Consider the following 14,194-nt stretch of genomic DNA (forward strand, 5'->3'; position numbering starts at 1 on the left):
GATATTGGGTGCGCTTCAGACCGGACCCAGCAAGAGAAGGAGGTGTGAAATACCCCCCTGCGGTTTTCAGTATTGGGGGGAACCGTGGATTTCTTTTTTACCCGGGACAAGCAAAGTATTGCAGGAAATGTTATAAATACGGACATACTCAAGAAGAATGCAATAAGTCAGAAAAGGTGTGTCGGAATTGTGGGGAAGAGGGACACACAGCTGGAAGATGTGCCCGCCCCAAGAAATGTGACTTTTGTGAAGAACAAGGCCATTTAGCCTGGCAATGTAGAAAAAGTAGAAATACTTTTGCACAGGTAGTAGGGGGCAATGTGGGGGGGAAAGACCTAGAATTTACGGGACTTATCTTTGATCCCAAAGCAACAAAAGGCAGTGAGGAGGAAAGTGTCTCAGAGTTAGGTGGGCATATCCGAAGGGAGGGGCAAAAGGAGGAGGGAGGGATGGACCTACAGGAGGGAGGTTTTTCAGAAGTAGAGGAAACCCCTGAGGTCTTGCAAGAAGGAAAAGGGGAAGCCCTGGGCACTCAGGAGGGAAAGTGGGCGGAGAGAGTGGAGGCACAGGAGATACAGGAAGAGGGAGAAGCTTTAAAAGAAAAAATGGATGTGTTTCAGGCGAAAGTAGGAGATATAAATTTTTGGATGAATGTGATACGTAAAGCAATAAAGAATGTGAGTGATAGGGAGATAATGAGTGAATTAGACGAGATTATGAATCGAAGAAGGGGTATGACTGAAGAAGAATTTAAGAAGGTTAAAAAGGACCAGAGGAAGTGGCTGAGGGAGGAGGAGTTTAGACTGGAGGGAGAAGCAATGTTGGAGGAGGAAGCTAGAAAAAAGGAAGAGGCGGAGGGAGAAATGAGCCAAGTACAGATGGACCAGGGGGAAGGGGGGGAAGAAGGGCTGGTAGGTGAAGGTGAAGGTACGGAAGCCTTTAAAAGAAAATTTGAGGAATTTCAAAAAGAAGTAGGAGATGGGGTTTTCTGGGTTAGGATCATGAGGAAAGCAAAAGAAGGGATAAGTAATAAAAGGATTGGGGAACAGCTAGCCAAAATCATAGCATTAAGGAAGGAAATGACAAAAGAGGATTATGAGTTAGTGAAAGAGGAATGGAGGGTGGAGGAAGAAGAATGGGAAAGAGAGAAAAGGGAGGAAAAGGGGACCCCAAGAGAGTTGGGGTTTAAAATAGTTGGGGGCTTTTTTTGGGAGCGCCCCACCCCAGGGGAAAAAAAATTAGTTGGCTTGGAGGTAGAAAAGGAAAAAAGTCAGGAGACGCAGGAAGAGGCAATGGAGTTGTCTTCGGCAGAAAAAAGAATGTTGAAGCGTAGAACAGAACAGGAAGGAACAGCAGACCAAAAGTGGGAAAAGGTAACACCGAGAAAATTGAAAGTGGTAGAAAGTGGGAGTGATAGCTCACCAACCAAAAAAAATTGGGGAAAGGATCAAGAGCAGAAAGGGCAAGGAATCAAAGTACAAAGACAAGGAAGTGGAATAAGCGGAAGTGAGAGTAAGGGGAAGGATAAAACATTGACCCCGAAGCACTCTCCAGGAGAGTCGCCAAGGGAAAAAGCCTTAGGCAAAAAAATGCAGGAAGTTGAGGAGAAAGTAGGAAATAACGCTTTCTGGCTTTCAGTGGTGCGAGAAGAACATAGGGGACTAACCACAGAACAGCAGATGGATTGCCTAGAAAAAGTAATAGTTAGAAGGGCACAGTCTTCCAACCAAGAATTTGGAATGTATTTTGAAGGTGTCCAAAGAAAATACGCTAATATTATTATTGCAAGAACAATATATAAGTATGGTGGATATAAGTAGTGGAGAGTTTTTTTGTATAGGGGGGTTTTGAGGAATATGGAATGTTTATTGTTGGAATATACTAGAGATGTTTTTTATGATAGACGTGTTTTTGTTATTATTTTCTGAAAATGTAAAACATTGTATATTTTTGATCTTGGAACAATAAAATACTTTGAAAAACAAAAAATCTGTTCTTATCAGTTTAATATCTGATACGTCCCCTATCTGGGGACCATATATTAAATGGATTTTTAGAACAGGGAGATGGAAGAAGAGCTTGCTCTGTCCACTCCACGCATTGACCTGGTATTGCAGTACCTCCAGGACCGGTGCACTTCCCTTTGGGGATATTTGGCTTGTATCAAAAAATAGAAACAAATGACTGTCTGACAGAAAAAAAACAAACATGCATTTTTGGCTCTTTCTTTTGCAAAGAAAGAAGAAGATGAAATGACGACAAAATAAAGCCTCCTTCTTTTTGCTGTGTCTTGTTTGCTCTTTTGCGTGGCTTCTTACTTTCTTTTCTTTTCAGCTCCTCCTCGCATGGAGCAGGAGTGCCGCCTGCTGCCTAGCCTAATTCAGTCCGAACGAGCAGATGCCTAAGAAACTCCTGTTGAAGCTGTATCCAAATAGCCTGCATAGCAAACACTGCAGCAGCAAGCAGCAAGCAGCAAGCAGCAAATGCCTTGACTTGCTGGCTTCTTGTCACAATGGCTGGCTGGCTGAAATGACCTGAACTGAAAAGCCCAGCCACTGGCTGCTTGCATGCTTGCTGCCTGAGTTTCATGGCAGCCCGGACGAGTCGGCTAGCAGAGAAAAAGTGGGCGGTTCCTATGCAAATAAGCAGACGAAGCCTGGTGCCGGAAAAAGAACTGGAAGCATGTGCCTTTTTGGCTGTTTGCTGGCCATGCGGGCCCCCCAGCAGTGTGTGCGGCTGCTTTTCTTTACTCCATAGAAAGTCTTTGGCTTTTGCATCCGTCGTCGTCGTCGCCGCCGCTGCTGCATAGACTCCCCGGGGCTGTGTCGGGAGGAGCGGAGGGACTGGAGGCAGGCCTGCTGGGGGAGGAGGCGAGCGGGCAGCCAGCGGCTCCCTCTGCCCTTCTCCCTAAAGCGTAGCGCCCCTGGCCGTCGGGCGGCGCTCAGGCGGGGGCCCATTTCTGGTTATCGCTTCTCGGCCTTTTGGCTAAGATCAAGTGTAGTATCTGTTCTTATCAGTTTAATATCTGATACGTCCCCTATCTGGGGACCATATATTAAATGGATTTTTAGAACAGGGAGATGGAAGAAGAGCTTGCTCTGTCCACTCCACGCATTGACCTGGTATTGCAGTACCTCCAGGACCGGTGCACTTCCCTTTGGGGATATTTGGCTTGTATCAAAAAATAGAAACAAATGACTGTCTGACAGAAAAAAAACAAACATGCATTTTTGGCTCTTTCTTTTGCAAAGAAAGAAGAAGATGAAATGACGACAAAATAAAGCCTCCTTCTTTTTGCTGTGTCTTGTTTGCTCTTTTGCGTGGCTTCTTACTTTCTTTTCTTTTCAGCTCCTCCTCGCATGGAGCAGGAGTGCCGCCTGCTGCCTAGCCTAATTCAGTCCGAACGAGCAGATGCCTAAGAAACTCCTGTTGAAGCTGTATCCAAATAGCCTGCATAGCAAACACTGCAGCAGCAAGCAGCAAGCAGCAAGCAGCAAATGCCTTGACTTGCTGGCTTCTTGTCACAATGGCTGGCTGGCTGAAATGACCTGAACTGAAAAGCCCAGCCACTGGCTGCTTGCATGCTTGCTGCCTGAGTTTCATGGCAGCCCGGACGAGTCGGCTAGCAGAGAAAAAGTGGGCGGTTCCTATGCAAATAAGCAGACGAAGCCTGGTGCCGGAAAAAGAACTGGAAGCATGTGCCTTTTTGGCTGTTTGCTGGCCATGCGGGCCCCCCAGCAGTGTGTGCGGCTGCTTTTCTTTACTCCATAGAAAGTCTTTGGCTTTTGCATCCGTCGTCGTCGTCGCCGCCGCTGCTGCATAGACTCCCCGGGGCTGTGTCGGGAGGAGCGGAGGGACTGGAGGCAGGCCTGCTGGGGGAGGAGGCGAGCGGGCAGCCAGCGGCTCCCTCTGCCCTTCTCCCTAAAGCGTAGCGCCCCTGGCCGTCGGGCGGCGCTCAGGCGGGGGCCCATTTCTGGTTATCGCTTCTCGGCCTTTTGGCTCAGATCATTGTGTCTGGGTCAGGAGGTCCAACGGGAAGGCGACGGTCCGGCACCTCGGCCTTGCAGCATCGCTCGAAAGAGCTAAAGCTGCATGCTGCTATAGGGGTGCCGCACCAGAGCTGACCAAAGAAGGACGATGGCAGCATGGATGGCTGTAAGGAATACGATCCGGCTCCTAGTCGAGGAGGCCGAGCGAGACCGAATTCGCCTGAAGTACATCGTGGAGATGGTGTTGACGGATTTATGGAAGATGGACATCAGAGACGTGTACTGCCTACAGGATTTCCCGAACCAAGGGATTTTTGATGTGACGTTCAGATCAGAAGCCGATTGCTGGAACGCGTATGAAAGGAGCAGAGAGAAGGAAAAAGATTCAGCAATGGTGGGGATCAAGGTTATCCCTTGTTTCACGCTGGGAGAGAAGCCAGTCACGGTCCATATGTTCAATCCCTTTGTGCAGAAGGAGGACATAGCGGATTTTTTGAAAAGATACTGCACGATGGTTAAAGGGGGTGAGGAAGTGAAGAATTTCTACGGAACTTTTAATGGCAAAAGACGTTTCCTGGTACGCTTTAAAGAGGATACGGGACGTATAGGGGGAGTGATGCACCCCCCAGCCAGTTTCAGCATTGGTGGCAACAGGGGTTTTTTGAACTATCCTGGACAACCCCTGTTTTGCAGGAAGTGCCATTTGTTTGGGCATACCAAAGAAAGGTGTGAGAAGAAAGAAATGGTGTGCCGGAATTGTGGGGAGGAGGGGCATGGCGCCGCCACGTGTACGGTGCCTAAGAAATGTGATATTTGTGGTGTGAGGGGGCATTTGGCTCGGCAATGTCCGAAAAGAACTTATGCCCATATGGCAAGAGTCAGCAGAGAAGAGGAGGCTCAAGAGACTGTAAAAGACTTTGGTAAAGACTCTGTGGCTCAAAGTTTTGGTGGGGAAAAGAAGGAAGGGGGAGACTTTGATCAGGCTGTGGATAAGGGTGGGAAAGCAGGGTCTGTGAGTACGCCTGCCCCAAACGGGGGGGAAAGTATGGAACTTCATGATGCACAGGGGGGGGAGGGGAAGCCTTGTGAAGAACAGGAGGAGGGAATGGAGGTGACAGTGGAGGAAAAGAAGCCCCAAAAACGTAAACAGGAAGCAGACAGCATGGAAGGGAAGGAGAGCCAAGGGGGAGAGAAGAGGGAGGGGCCTAGAGAGAAAGTAGAGAGGGTTGTGAAGATAGGGAGGGAGCAGATAGGAGAAGTACCAAGTAGGAGTGCTTTAGATGAAAAAATAGAAGAGTTCCAGAGGGCAGTAGGAGAGGTAGATTTCTGGGTAGGAGTTTTTAGGAAGCAACATAGAGGAAGTACAGATATGCAAATTATTAAGAGATTAGACGAAGTAATGCATCAAAGGGAAAACATCACAAAAGAGGAATATGAGGAAATGAAAAAAGAGAATATACTTTTGGTGGAGGTGAAAGAGGGCAGAGCAGTCCTTAAGGAAAGAGAGGAGGAAAGGGAGTTTTTCGGAGATCTGGAGGATGTTAGCGAGGAGGAGGAAGTACAAGATAAAGTGGTGGAAGAGACCCCGGAAAGTATTATGTCAAGGGAAAAAGAGCACAGTGATTTTGAGGGGTATTCTAGAGTTCTAGAAACTAAAACATTGGAAGCAGCTAGGAGTAGTGGGAGTGATTGGGGGTCGGTCTCCTCGTCAGAAAGTGAAAGAGGAGGGGGGCAGAAAGAGGAAAAGAGACACCCAAGCAAGGAGATAGAAAGGGGGAAGATAACAGAGATGCCAACACGGAAGGTGGGAGGAACAAGTAGAAGTGAAAGTGAGGGAGGAATTCTATCGGTGGGAGAAAGCGGGGGAGAGGAAGGGAGAAGGGAGGAAGGAAGCACCTGTAAGATAAAAGCAATAGAGACTGGGGAAACCTCAAAAAACAAGGTGGTCTTGGGGAAGGTAGCCCCAGACAGGTCCAGAAAAGCAACGGATGGTAGTCCACATAGAAAGGAAGGGGAAAAAACTGAGGAGAAGAAAGTTGAATTAACCCCAAAGCAAAAAAAAGAATTTAATGATAATGTTAATGCGTATTATGATCGTATTTTTTTAGCAGCGGGAAGAACGGAACCTGAGAGTGAGAATTCGAAAAGGATAACTAGGGATCTGTTAGAGAGACTAGGGCCAAAACCATGGGTCCTTTATCCAGAATAAAGAGTGTTTTGGTTCATGAAGAAACTAAGGTTTAGTGGAATTGAATCTTGAACAGAAAGGATGTGTTTAAAGTAAAATTAAATTATGTGGTGTTATGTATAAAGGGGAAGTTTCTTCCTTTACAGATTTTCTTTTGATGGATTAATATTTGTTTATTTTTTTATTTATTTTTTGAAAGGACCTTATGTAATGATTGTAAATATGTGGCGTTAGGTTTACGCTTGTAAATTTAGGTTGATTGAAAAGTATTTTTATTTTATTATTTGCTGATTGTAAATATGTGAAATGTGAATAAACATTTAAAAACAAATCTGTTCTTATCAGTTTAATATCTGATACGTCCCCTATCTGGGGACCATATATTAAATGGATTTTTAGAACAGGGAGATGGAAGAAGAGCTTGCTCTGTCCACTCCACGCATTGACCTGGTATTGCAGTACCTCCAGGACCGGTGCACTTCCCTTTGGGGATATTTGGCTTGTATCAAAAAATAGAAACAAATGACTGTCTGACAGAAAAAAAACAAACATGCATTTTTGGCTCTTTCTTTTGCAAAGAAAGAAGAAGATGAAATGACGACAAAATAAAGCCTCCTTCTTTTTGCTGTGTCTTGTTTGCTCTTTTGCGTGGCTTCTTACTTTCTTTTCTTTTCAGCTCCTCCTCGCATGGAGCAGGAGTGCCGCCTGCTGCCTAGCCTAATTCAGTCCGAACGAGCAGATGCCTAAGAAACTCCTGTTGAAGCTGTATCCAAATAGCCTGCATAGCAAACACTGCAGCAGCAAGCAGCAAGCAGCAAGCAGCAAATGCCTTGACTTGCTGGCTTCTTGTCACAATGGCTGGCTGGCTGAAATGACCTGAACTGAAAAGCCCAGCCACTGGCTGCTTGCATGCTTGCTGCCTGAGTTTCATGGCAGCCCGGACGAGTCGGCTAGCAGAGAAAAAGTGGGCGGTTCCTATGCAAATAAGCAGACGAAGCCTGGTGCCGGAAAAAGAACTGGAAGCATGTGCCTTTTTGGCTGTTTGCTGGCCATGCGGGCCCCCCAGCAGTGTGTGCGGCTGCTTTTCTTTACTCCATAGAAAGTCTTTGGCTTTTGCATCCGTCGTCGTCGTCGCCGCCGCTGCTGCATAGACTCCCCGGGGCTGTGTCGGGAGGAGCGGAGGGACTGGAGGCAGGCCTGCTGGGGGAGGAGGCGAGCGGGCAGCCAGCGGCTCCCTCTGCCCTTCTCCCTAAAGCGTAGCGCCCCTGGCCGTCGGGCGGCGCTCAGGCGGGGGCCCATTTCTGGTTATCGCTTCTCGGCCTTTTGGCTAAGATCAAGTGTAGTATCTGTTCTTATCAGTTTAATATCTGATACGTCCCCTATCTGGGGACCATATATTAAATGGATTTTTAGAACAGGGAGATGGAAGAAGAGCTTGCTCTGTCCACTCCACGCATTGACCTGGTATTGCAGTACCTCCAGGACCGGTGCACTTCCCTTTGGGGATATTTGGCTTGTATCAAAAAATAGAAACAAATGACTGTCTGACAGAAAAAAAACAAACATGCATTTTTGGCTCTTTCTTTTGCAAAGAAAGAAGAAGATGAAATGACGACAAAATAAAGCCTCCTTCTTTTTGCTGTGTCTTGTTTGCTCTTTTGCGTGGCTTCTTACTTTCTTTTCTTTTCAGCTCCTCCTCGCATGGAGCAGGAGTGCCGCCTGCTGCCTAGCCTAATTCAGTCCGAACGAGCAGATGCCTAAGAAACTCCTGTTGAAGCTGTATCCAAATAGCCTGCATAGCAAACACTGCAGCAGCAAGCAGCAAGCAGCAAGCAGCAAATGCCTTGACTTGCTGGCTTCTTGTCACAATGGCTGGCTGGCTGAAATGACCTGAACTGAAAAGCCCAGCCACTGGCTGCTTGCATGCTTGCTGCCTGAGTTTCATGGCAGCCCGGACGAGTCGGCTAGCAGAGAAAAAGTGGGCGGTTCCTATGCAAATAAGCAGACGAAGCCTGGTGCCGGAAAAAGAACTGGAAGCATGTGCCTTTTTGGCTGTTTGCTGGCCATGCGGGCCCCCCAGCAGTGTGTGCGGCTGCTTTTCTTTACTCCATAGAAAGTCTTTGGCTTTTGCATCCGTCGTCGTCGTCGCCGCCGCTGCTGCATAGACTCCCCGGGGCTGTGTCGGGAGGAGCGGAGGGACTGGAGGCAGGCCTGCTGGGGGAGGAGGCGAGCGGGCAGCCAGCGGCTCCCTCTGCCCTTCTCCCTAAAGCGTAGCGCCCCTGGCCGTCGGGCGGCGCTCAGGCGGGGGCCCATTTCTGGTTATCGCTTCTCGGCCTTTTGGCTCAGATCAAGTGTCTGGGCTGAGAGGTTGCGCTGAGTCTGTGACTCCTTGGCCTTGGGTCATCGCTTCCTGGGGAGCTTAAGACCCATGCTGCTATGAGGGAGTCACGCTAACTCGAGCACGGGAGGCGATCAGGAGAGAGAGAAGGAGAGGGGCCGGCGCCTTGGCCTTGAGGGATCGTTCCCCAGGAACTAAACCCTCTTGCTGCTGTTGGGGTGCCGCACCTGATCCTGACGGTCGGATTGACGGATGGCGGACAAGTGAGACGGAGACTGAGAGAGCGAGATGGTGAAGGGCCGGCGCTTTGGCCTTGGGGGATCGTCTTAACAGACTTAACCCCCTTGCTGCTATTAGGGCGCCGCACCTGGATCTTGTTGAGCCAAGGACGAGAATGGCGGACAGAGCGAACGAGAGGAACTGCATCCGTTTTCAGGTTGATGAGACCAGACGGGCCAGTGTTGATGTGGACGTTATCGTGGAGGAAGTTTTGCGTGATCTGCTTGGAGTGGAATTCGAAGAGATCTATTGTCTGCAGGAGTTCCGGAGATTGGGCATTTTTGATCTGACCTGCATAGAGGAGGAGATTTGCCGAAAAATCTTCGAGAGTTGTGAGATGAATTTGGGAGACCATCGGATGAGAGGAATCCGGGTGATACCCAGATTCCTGCAAGTGGAAAGAGCGGTAACTGTACAAATGTTTAACGTCTTTTCGAAGAAGGAGGACATTGAAAGATTTTTGGCTCGTTTTTGTGTAACGGTCAAAGGAGGAACGCAACTGAAAAATGCGTATGGACTATATAATGGGAAAAGACTTTTCTGGGTTCGTTTTAGGACTGACCCTGAGCATGTGGGAGGAGTGATGTACCCCCCGACAAGTTTCTGTATTGGCAGAGATCAGGGAACCCTGAGTTATTCAGGACAGCCCGCTGGGAAGATTTGCCGCAATTGTGGAAGAGGAGGACACATAGCTGCGAATTGTGATGAATTTAAAAAATGTGACTTTTGTGGAAAGCCAGGGCATTTTGCTCGTAATTGTTTGGGAAAAAACAAAGAGATGTTTCTGAAAGCAGGGAAAAACTGTGTTAAGATAAGTCAAGAGTGTAAAAATAAAAAAATAAAAAGTGAGAATAGAACAGAGGAGGTAGTGGAGAAGGAATTCTTTGAGGGAAAAGGGAGTGTTGTCAGTGTTGATGGAGGGGTTGTTTTAGGGAATGTGAGTATAGACAGTGAGGATTTGGGGGTAAGAGAAGACTATGGGAATGTTAGAATAGAGGAGTTTGAGGATTTGCTCAGTGACAAAGTGGTGGAATCTTTGGGAAAGGAAGAAGAAAAAGTATTGTGTGAAGTGGCAGTAAGGAAAAAAAAAGTTTTAAGCAGGAGTGAAAGTGAGGAAGGAAGTTCTAGTAAGATGGAAGCGATAGAGACAAAGGCTCCCTCTTTGGGAAGTAAAAATGGGAGTGTTTGTTTGGGTGAGAGTAAAGAAAGAAGTCTAGAGGAGAGAAAAGAGGAGTTTGAGGGAAAAAAAACTAGTGTTTCGGAAGGGAAGATGAAAGAAGAAACTCCAAGGGAAAGAGATTTAAGAAAGAAAAAAGAGGAGGTTGAAGAGAAAGTAGGGGAGTCAGAATTTTGGCTAGACTGTATTAAGCAGAGCCATCCAACAGCGTCGGCCGAAGCAGTAATAGCTGCTTTAGAATCTGTATTGACGTATAAAAGGAAGAGAACAGAAAAGGAATTTTTGAAGATGAAGGAAAACAAAAGAGCAATTTTTGAAAGGGATAAACAGGAGAGATAATTTTTTGTATTAGGAATTATGAAAGTATTTTCGGAAAAGTGTAAAGTTTTTTTTGTATGAAATGTATTTTCTGTATTGAAAAAATTACTATAATGTGAAAAGAAAAATGCTAATGTTGTTGGAAAAACACCCAATGTTGTTAAATTACATATGTGTTAATAAACACAAATAAAACAAAAAAATCTGTTCTTATCAGTTTAATATCTGATACGTCCCCTATCTGGGGACCATATATTAAATGGATTTTTAGAACAGGGAGATGGAAGAAGAGCTTGCTCTGTCCACTCCACGCATTGACCTGGTATTGCAGTACCTCCAGGACCGGTGCACTTCCCTTTGGGGATATTTGGCTTGTATCAAAAAATAGAAACAAATGACTGTCTGACAGAAAAAAAACAAACATGCATTTTTGGCTCTTTCTTTTGCAAAGAAAGAAGAAGATGAAATGACGACAAAATAAAGCCTCCTTCTTTTTGCTGTGTCTTGTTTGCTCTTTTGCGTGGCTTCTTACTTTCTTTTCTTTTCAGCTCCTCCTCGCATGGAGCAGGAGTGCCGCCTGCTGCCTAGCCTAATTCAGTCCGAACGAGCAGATGCCTAAGAAACTCCTGTTGAAGCTGTATCCAAATAGCCTGCATAGCAAACACTGCAGCAGCAAGCAGCAAGCAGCAAGCAGCAAATGCCTTGACTTGCTGGCTTCTTGTCACAATGGCTGGCTGGCTGAAATGACCTGAACTGAAAAGCCCAGCCACTGGCTGCTTGCATGCTTGCTGCCTGAGTTTCATGGCAGCCCGGACGAGTCGGCTAGCAGAGAAAAAGTGGGCGGTTCCTATGCAAATAAGCAGACGAAGCCTGGTGCCGGAAAAAGAACTGGAAGCATGTGCCTTTTTGGCTGTTTGCTGGCCATGCGGGCCCCCCAGCAGTGTGTGCGGCTGCTTTTCTTTACTCCATAGAAAGTCTTTGGCTTTTGCATCCGTCGTCGTCGTCGCCGCCGCTGCTGCATAGACTCCCCGGGGCTGTGTCGGGAGGAGCGGAGGGACTGGAGGCAGGCCTGCTGGGGGAGGAGGCGAGCGGGCAGCCAGCGGCTCCCTCTGCCCTTCTCCCTAAAGCGTAGCGCCCCTGGCCGTCGGGCGGCGCTCAGGCGGGGGCCCATTTCTGGTTATCGCTTCTCGGCCTTTTGGCTAAGATCAAGTGTAGTATCTGTTCTTATCAGTTTAATATCTGATACGTCCCCTATCTGGGGACCATATATTAAATGGATTTTTAGAACAGGGAGATGGAAGAAGAGCTTGCTCTGTCCACTCCACGCATTGACCTGGTATTGCAGTACCTCCAGGACCGGTGCACTTCCCTTTGGGGATATTTGGCTTGTATCAAAAAATAGAAACAAATGACTGTCTGACAGAAAAAAAACAAACATGCATTTTTGGCTCTTTCTTTTGCAAAGAAAGAAGAAGATGAAATGACGACAAAATAAAGCCTCCTTCTTTTTGCTGTGTCTTGTTTGCTCTTTTGCGTGGCTTCTTACTTTCTTTTCTTTTCAGCTCCTCCTCGCATGGAGCAGGAGTGCCGCCTGCTGCCTAGCCTAATTCAGTCCGAACGAGCAGATGCCTAAGAAACTCCTGTTGAAGCTGTATCCAAATAGCCTGCATAGCAAACACTGCAGCAGCAAGCAGCAAGCAGCAAGCAGCAAATGCCTTGACTTGCTGGCTTCTTGTCACAATGGCTGGCTGGCTGAAATGACCTGAACTGAAAAGCCCAGCCACTGGCTGCTTGCATGCTTGCTGCCTGAGTTTCATGGCAGCCCGGACGAGTCGGCTAGCAGAGAAAAAGTGGGCGGTTCCTATGCAAATAAGCAGACGAAGCCTGGTGCCGGAAAAAGAACTGGAAGCATGTGCCTTTTTGGCTGTTTGCTGGCCATGCGGGCCCCCCAGCAGTGTGTGCGGCTGCTTTTCTTTACTCCATAGAAAGTCTTTGGCTTTTGCATCCGTCGTCGTCGTCGCCGCCGCTGCTGCATAGACTCCCCGGGGCTGTGTCGGGAGGAGCGGAGGGACTGGAGGCAGGCCTGCTGGGGGAGGAGGCGAGCGGGCAGCCAGCGGCTCCCTCTGCCCTTCTCCCTAAAGCGTAGCGCCCCTGGCCGTCGGGCGGCGCTCAGGCGGGGGCCCATTTCTGGTTATCGCTTCTCGGCCTTTTGGCTAAGATCAAGTGTAGTATCTGTTCTTATCAGTTTAATATCTGATACGTCCCCTATCTGGGGACCATATATTAAATGGATTTTTAGAACAGGGAGATGGAAGAAGAGCTTGCTCTGTCCACTCCACGCATTGACCTGGTATTGCAGTACCTCCAGGACCGGTGCACTTCCCTTTGGGGATATTTGGCTTGTATCAAAAAATAGAAACAAATGACTGTCTGACAGAAAAAAAACAAACATGCATTTTTGGCTCTTTCTTTTGCAAAGAAAGAAGAAGATGAAATGACGACAAAATAAAGCCTCCTTCTTTTTGCTGTGTCTTGTTTGCTCTTTTGCGTGGCTTCTTACTTTCTTTTCTTTTCAGCTCCTCCTCGCATGGAGCAGGAGTGCCGCCTGCTGCCTAGCCTAATTCAGTCCGAACGAGCAGATGCCTAAGAAACTCCTGTTGAAGCTGTATCCAAATAGCCTGCATAGCAAACACTGCAGCAGCAAGCAGCAAGCAGCAAGCAGCAAATGCCTTGACTTGCTGGCTTCTTGTCACAATGGCTGGCTGGCTGAAATGACCTGAACTGAAAAGCCCAGCCACTGGCTGCTTGCATGCTTGCTGCCTGAGTTTCATGGCAGCCCGGACGAGTCGGCTAGCAGAGAAAAAGTGGGCGGTTCCTATGCAAATAAGCAGACGAAGCCTGGTGCCGGAAAAAGAACTGGAAGCATGTGCCTTTTTGGCTGTTTGCTGGCCATGCAGGCCCCCCAGCAGTGTGTGCGGCTGCTTTTCTTTACTCCATAGAAAGTCTTTGGCTTTTGCATCCGTCGTCGTCGTCGCCGCCGCTGCTGCATAGACTCCCCGGGGCTGTGTCGGGAGGAGCGGAGGGACTGGAGGCAGGCCTGCTGGGGGAGGAGGCGAGCGGGCAGCCAGCGGCTCCCTCTGCCCTTCTCCCTAAAGCGTAGCGCCCCTGGCCGTCGGGCGGCGCTCAGGCGGGGGCCCATTTCTGGTTATCGCTTCTCGGCCTTTTGGCTAAGATCAAGTGTAGGGTCTGTCCTGTGAAGGATGGCCCTAGTTGCATCACTTGGTCTGGTCATGGGCTGAGAGGGCGGATGCAAAGTAGCCCGGGCTTTTTAATCTTGCACCACCAGGCGTGGAAAACCTGGTGGAGTATCACTTGCTGCACTGTGGTTGGTCGTTTTGGGCGTCCGGCCACCACTTACGAGCACTTGATCTGCACTGATTTTATTGCACCGTCCCCTATTTTTCCCGCACTTTGGCCCCCCTTATTGCCTTCCGCTGAGGGGACAAGCCAATATTTTTTTCACCCGCCTGGCCTTGCAAAGGGCTGGGCGTGCACTCGTGCACACTTTTTTGTGTCGTCTGTCAGAGCACTTCCTGCACTGCATCACACAGCGCACAGGAGCACTTGCACTATGAACTCTTTTTGTTTGTTGGTGTCGGGTTATAGTCACCCTTCTTTCTTCGGAGAGCGAGAAGACTAAGTGCTGGTCGGTGGTCACCCCTCCTTCGGGAAAAGACTACGGTGGGTTAGTAGGCGTACGCTGAAAACCCTAAAGACTTGGACCCTCCTGCGGCGCAGCTGCACTAGGAGGGAACGAGAAGGACGTCGGACTCTCCGGAGGAAGACGTCATGGAACCGGACTAGCCTACTCTTCGGAGAAGACTGTCACATGTGGAGCGCACCTG

At 48.4% G+C, this 14,194-nt stretch overlaps 5 non-coding genes and 3 pseudogenes across 5 annotated transcripts; all 8 read left to right on the forward strand.

Moving 5' to 3' along the window:
* Positions 1 to 1,969: 1,969 nt before the first annotated feature.
* LOC142500824 (U2 spliceosomal RNA) lies at positions 1,970 to 2,142 on the forward strand (annotated as a pseudogene).
* An 823-nt stretch (positions 2,143 to 2,965) lies between these two features.
* LOC142500476 (U2 spliceosomal RNA) lies at positions 2,966 to 3,156 on the forward strand. Its single transcript, XR_012803033.1, has one exon. It is a non-coding gene; the product is annotated as a U2 spliceosomal RNA (small nuclear RNA).
* Positions 3,157 to 6,445: 3,289 nt separating this feature from the next.
* Positions 6,446 to 6,661, forward strand: LOC142500059 (U2 spliceosomal RNA; annotated as a pseudogene).
* Positions 6,662 to 7,484: 823 nt separating this feature from the next.
* On the forward strand, positions 7,485 to 7,675 carry LOC142500477 (U2 spliceosomal RNA). The gene has a single exon (XR_012803034.1). It is a non-coding gene; the product is annotated as a U2 spliceosomal RNA (small nuclear RNA).
* Positions 7,676 to 10,453: 2,778 nt separating this feature from the next.
* Positions 10,454 to 10,645, forward strand: LOC142500763 (U2 spliceosomal RNA). The gene has a single exon (XR_012803281.1). It is a non-coding gene; the product is annotated as a U2 spliceosomal RNA (small nuclear RNA).
* An 823-nt stretch (positions 10,646 to 11,468) lies between these two features.
* LOC142500478 (U2 spliceosomal RNA) lies at positions 11,469 to 11,659 on the forward strand. The gene has a single exon (XR_012803035.1). It is a non-coding gene; the product is annotated as a U2 spliceosomal RNA (small nuclear RNA).
* Positions 11,660 to 12,482: 823 nt separating this feature from the next.
* LOC142500479 (U2 spliceosomal RNA) lies at positions 12,483 to 12,673 on the forward strand. The gene has a single exon (XR_012803036.1). It is a non-coding gene; the product is annotated as a U2 spliceosomal RNA (small nuclear RNA).
* An 823-nt stretch (positions 12,674 to 13,496) lies between these two features.
* LOC142500342 (U2 spliceosomal RNA) lies at positions 13,497 to 13,651 on the forward strand (annotated as a pseudogene).
* Positions 13,652 to 14,194: the final 543 nt, after the last annotated feature.

The sequence above is a fragment of the Ascaphus truei genome, chromosome 7 (genome assembly GCF_040206685.1).
Source record: "Ascaphus truei isolate aAscTru1 chromosome 7, aAscTru1.hap1, whole genome shotgun sequence".
In the NCBI taxonomy this organism is placed as follows: Eukaryota; Metazoa; Chordata; class Amphibia; order Anura; family Ascaphidae; genus Ascaphus; species Ascaphus truei.